Here is a 4,746-nt window from a genome sequence, read left to right on the forward strand (position 1 = left end):
GTTCTAGGATTCTTTCCGATGAGTTCCATTTTTTTAAAGTGTGCTCTACATGGACCATGTAGGTGCCTGTTTAAACTGTCAATTCATAGTACAGTTTGCTTTATACTAATCACTTATTTTGTATTTGTGCAAACAAGGGTGCTCAGCTTGATTTCAATGGGAACTGCACAAAATGTTCATGAATACATCGAATCATTCATTTCCACCACAAGAAAGGAGGTGCCGATATGTTCAAGGCGTTGCAACATATAAAGGCAAAATCATGCAAGCTACGCGCGAATTTGGTTGATTTTGGTGGAACTGCACAAAAAGAGCAGCTGGTTTTTTAGCACGAGGTGCCATGTCAATGTCCGAACTGATGGCAAACCCTGCCCATTCCACAATCGTAGGCATTTGATATTTTGGAATGGGAAAACCTTGTCAAAGTTTGCTCATTGATGTGCGCAAAACAACACACATTTGACATTTTGGAATGGGACAACCTTGTCAAATTTTGCTCATTGATGTTAGCAAGAAGACATGTGTCGGTGTCAAAACCGGCGGATCTCGGGTAGGGGTCCCGAACTATGCATCTAGGCGGATGGTAACAGGAGGCAGGGGACACGATGTTTTACCCAGGTTCGGGCCCTCTTGATGGAGGTAATACCCTATGTCCTGCTTGATTGTTCTTGATAATATGAGTAGTACAAGAGTTGATCTACCACGAGATCGAAGAGGCTAAACCCTAGAAGCTAGCCTATGGTATGATTGTTGTTGTTGGTCCTACGGACTAAACCCTCCGGTTTATATAGACACCAGAGGGGGCTAGGGTTACACAGAGTCGGTTACAAGGAAGGAAATCTACATATCCGTACTGCCAAGCGTGCCTTCCACGCCAAGGAGAGTCCCATCCAGACACGGGACGAAGTCTTCAATCTTGTATCTTCATAGTCCAACAGTCCGGCCAAAGGATATAGTCAGGCTGTCCGGATACCCCCTAATCCAGAACTCCCTCAGTAGCCCCTGAACCAGGCTTTAATGACGATGAGTCCGGCGCGCAGATTGTCTTCGGCATTGCAAGGCGGGTTCCTCCTCCGAATACTTCATAAAAGATTTTGAACACGAGGATCGTGTCCGGCTCTGCAAAACAAGTTCCACATACCACCGTAGAGAGAATAATATTTCCACAAATCTAATCTATCGACGTACCTCGTAGTGTGACATCACGCCACAGCTAGGTCTTTATTCGAATCATTTTTCATAACCCATCTCAGCGTGTTTTGCGAGGCGGTTTCCTTGGCACGTCTTGTCAAAGCAGAGATCATGTCCTCTTTATTACGGGATTCTCATCAATACGGACGTGGGTAACCCAACCGTGCCATCAATTACGGCGCTTGGGGGATAAGCGAGTTTTACCAGGCTAGTGGGGGCGCATAGTTTAGTCCGCCCTTATAAAGGGATAAGGGTTCACCTTTTTCTACACACGCCTTCTTCCTCTTTGCTCATCCATTCTCGCGCACTCGAGCTCCAGCGCCCAAGTCCACATCCCTCTCCTCAACTCTCTCCAAGCATGTCTGGAGCGGGAGGCAAGTGGATGGTCTCCTCCGTCATGGAGGGCACATCAAAAAACTACGTGGGGTCGGATACTTAGCCACGTATATCGCGCACCAGCTGCCAGCCGCGGGGCAGATTGTCCCTACCCCGGAACCTTACGAAAGGGTGGTTTTCCTCCCCCACTTCATCCGTGGACTGGGGTTTCCCCTCCATCCATTCGTCTGCGGCCTTATCTTCTATTATGGGCTGGACTTTCATGATCTGGCCCCGAATTTCATCCTCAACATCTCGGCGTTCATCGTCGTGTGCGAGGCTTTCCTCCGCATCCGGCCCCACCTCGGCCTGTGGCTGAAGACCTTCAATATCAAGCCGAAGGTAGTAGGCGGCCAACAAGCGGAATGCGGAGGAGCCATGGTGGGCAAAATGCCCAACGTTACATGGCTCGAGGGCTCCTTCGTGGAGACCATAAAGGGGTGGCAATCGGGGTGGTTCTACATCACCGAGCCGCGTGACACCAACTGGGTGGCGGCCCCCGAGTTTCAATCCAGAATCCCCACGCGGCTCACTTCCTGGAAGGAGAAGGGCCTGTCCTGGGGCTCATCGGTGGAACTGGACGGACTCCAGAAGTGTATCTGGAACATGATAAGCAAGAAACTTAAGCTTGTCAACATAGTCCAGGTCATGCTCTTCCGCCGGATCCTCCCGTGTCAACAACGGGCTTTCAACTTATGGGAGTTCGACCCGGCCCAGCACCAGACTCTACGCGAGCTCTTCGACACGACGCATAAGGATGTCTGGAAGGTGCTGTTCAAGGGCGCCGAGGTCCCCCCCTTCTCTTACCGAGGACCGCGGGCTAAGCGCGAAGCGCCCTGCGAATCCGGTAAGTTCTGTACATTGGTAGGGTATTTATTTCCCATAGCTTAACCATGTGCGGGGGTCTGAGCCCCCATGCCTTTGACAGGACTGGGTGGAGACATCTAAGCAGATTAACTGTCCGGCCCCTCTGCCTGAAGACCCTGCAGACGCTCTCCTGACGGAGATGCGGACTCCGGCTCCTTATGAGGTGCCGGAGAAGACCAAGAAGAAGGCCACGGGAACCCGAAAGAGTTCCCAGCGCCAGGTGGTATCGGACACATCATCCGATAACTCCAAGACGCACTCCTCCCATGAAAACGAGGAGGAGGAAGATGAAGATTCTCCCCCTCCAGCCAGGGGAGACAAGAAAAGGAAGGTCGCCCCAACCGGGGAGGCCGAAGGGTCCAAGAAGGGAAGGACTCTCCTTCCGGACTGTTCCACCACCGCCACCGACGGCGAAGACGAGTGGCTACTCAGGGCCAAGCCCCTGGCGAAGTCGTAAGTATTCGGATACCAGAGTAACTCATAGCATACTTTTGTTGCACTGCTTCTCCTAACGTCGAATATGATTATGCAGTCCGCCCCGAGCCCGTATCGACGTATCCTTGTCGGACAGTTCCTTGGACTCGTTGGATATGAATAGTGATACACTTCCAACCGCCTCCTCTCCTTGCCCTACGGACAATGTTGAGGTATTGTCTCAAGGGGCACCGAGCCGGGGGGGAGATAGTCCCGGAGACGCCTCAAGGCGACCTTCCGGACTCCAGGCGCGAAGGGAGCAAGACTCCTAAGGGCTCCAAGTTTGGCCCTCAGCCGAACGCCACGCCGGAACCTCCAGTGGTTCCAGACTCCGGCAGGCGGCCCCCTTCCAAGAGGGGCAAGCCGCCCGTGTCGGTGACCTCTGTCCATCCAGAGGCACCGGACAACCTGCTGGGAGCGCTTCGCGGCGCTTCCATCGACGAAGAGCACCGCACTATTATGAGTGCGGTGATCAAGAAGGTTCAGTCCGCCAAGAGCGGCCTGACTGAAGCCTGTGCCAGCCTTCTAACAGGCTTTGAGGTAAGTATTTAAAATATAGGAAAATATTACCGCATAGACAGTAGCCCCTGATGCTCTGTTTGGTGCTCACAAAGAAAAGCCGAATAGGGGATCGAATAATATCTGCAGGAGTCTAATACAAGTATGTCTATATGCGTATGCAGGCTTCGCTGCTGACCTCTGCCGCACTGACTGCGGAGGTCGCCGCACTGAAGCAGAACCTCGAGCGGTTCGAGACAGAGCTCGGCCTTGCCAAGAGGCAGCTCGAGGAGAACAAAGGTAAGTAATGCCTTGTATATATATATATATAAAAGATGCGGTTGCAAAATGGTAGGATCATCATGGATGTGCCAGGGGCCACGACCGAAGTGGCGACCCTGAAGCAAGCGATGTCCGAGGCCGAAAACAAAGCGGCCAAGGAGCGCACCGAGCGGGAAAAACAAGAGGCACGGGTGGGCGAGGTGCAGCAAGAGCTCTAGGCTCTTGTGAAGAAGCACGAGACTTTGGAGCTTGACTCGAAGACGCGATAGTCCGAGCTTGCCGCGTCCCTTGAGAGCACAAAGCATGCCAAGGCTGAAGCCCAAAAGGCCCTCCGGGAAATTGAGGCGATGAGGAAGATAGCGGCGGGTAAGGCATTCATTATGCAAAGCAAGCATGTGAAAGTAAATTACTTGTTACTTACCCGAGTCCGGAGCTCTCCGGGAGCATTCGCAGATTTGCCCCGTAGCATGTCAGATGCCGCAAATTACTACCGGGCTGAGGAGGGAAGCTCGACGGAGAAGTTGTTCTGGTCTTAGTATACTGGGACCGAACACCCGATGCCTGTGAGCGACCAACTGAAGCAACTGGTCGAGCTGCACAAGGTGGCCGAACAGGCCATGAGGGGCCTTATAGTCCGGATGTGGCTTGGCGACTCCCTTTCCAATAGTTACTTCGGCCTGGTGAGGCGGCTTGTGGATGCCTGCCCACAGCTGGAAGTCATAAAGCGGTCTGTCTGCATCGAAGGTGCACGCCGGGCTTTTGCCCGTGCGAAGGTGCACTGGGCCAAGATGGACGCCGAGAAGCTGGTGAAGGAGGGGCCGCCGCAGGGCAAGGAGCATCGCCACCCTGAGATGTATTATGAGGGTGTCCTGAAGGGTGCCCGTCTTGTGGCGGACGAGTGTGCGAAGGATGTAATTTTTGAATGAACTTGCTCGTGTGATCCTGTATTATGAAAACTTGTTCATGTGCGCTATGCAACGCTTGTTTGAATTTAAAATATTACCTTCTGTGCGGCTGTTTATCAAATCTGAGAGATGGCCAGTCGTTAGCTTCTGCCCC

Source organism: Triticum urartu, chromosome 1A (assembly GCF_056163025.1).
Source record: "Triticum urartu cultivar PI428250 chromosome 1A, HENAU_Tu73, whole genome shotgun sequence".
NCBI lineage: Eukaryota > Viridiplantae > Streptophyta > Magnoliopsida > Poales > Poaceae > Triticum > Triticum urartu.